At 33.4% G+C, this 785-nt stretch overlaps 1 protein-coding gene across 1 annotated transcript in view; it reads left to right on the top strand.

The window, feature by feature from the left end:
- LOC106875705 (NAD-capped RNA hydrolase NUDT12) overlaps window positions 1-785 on the top strand; it is a 78,286-nt gene that overhangs the window by 14,935 nt on the left and 62,566 nt on the right. The gene's annotated exons all lie outside the window — the stretch shown is intronic.

The following is a 785-nucleotide window of genomic DNA, read 5'->3' as shown; positions in this document are numbered from 1 at the left end:
GAGTATATGCATATATATGTACATGTGTGTACATACCTTCATCTACATGTGTATATAGATGCATATCTGGGTACATGACGTTGCAAAAAAAACATGGACAAAATGATAAACAAGGTACAACAAACAAGCAAGCCACATAAAGAACATATCCTCCATCAGCTGCCAGCATTAAAACAATGGCGTTTCGGTATGTATGTATGTATGTACAAAAGTCCGAAAGGACCATTGTCGTAGTGGTGTCACAATAAAAAGTATGTATACAAATATAAGCAATATGTATATATATTTATATACATATGTAAAGATAGACAGACAAGCAAACAGACAGGCACACACACAGACAGACAGATAGATAGATAGCTAGATAGATAGATAGATAGATAGATAGACAGATAGATTGGTAATCAGTATAGTTTATAGTCATTTGACAGAAGAATTATATTGTACTAGCTATCGATGTGACGTTTGTATTCATTGAAGCTACTTCAAAGAGGAGTGGGGAAACTTTGGTAACAATTTTCAGCTTCTTTTAAGCAATACTCGTCAGCAAAAGAATCACTTGACCTGTTGTTGTGCTTGTTTACAAATACTGCAATCTTTTGCTAGCAGATCCTTCAACTTTTTCCTCGCCGGAAGTTATGTTGTTGTCGGAAGTTTTCTGGTCGTCGTTGATGTGCTAGTCGGTTTGTTTTAATATCAATTCAACCACAGTTGGTTGAAAGATGTGTATGTATTTATTTACGTATACATACATATATATATATATATATATATATATATATATA

Source organism: Octopus bimaculoides, chromosome 12 (genome assembly GCF_001194135.2).
Source record: "Octopus bimaculoides isolate UCB-OBI-ISO-001 chromosome 12, ASM119413v2, whole genome shotgun sequence".
In the NCBI taxonomy this organism is placed as follows: domain Eukaryota; kingdom Metazoa; phylum Mollusca; class Cephalopoda; order Octopoda; family Octopodidae; genus Octopus; species Octopus bimaculoides.
Note: the sequence above shows the minus strand (reverse complement) of the source record. Positions and strands in the feature narration are given on the sequence as shown.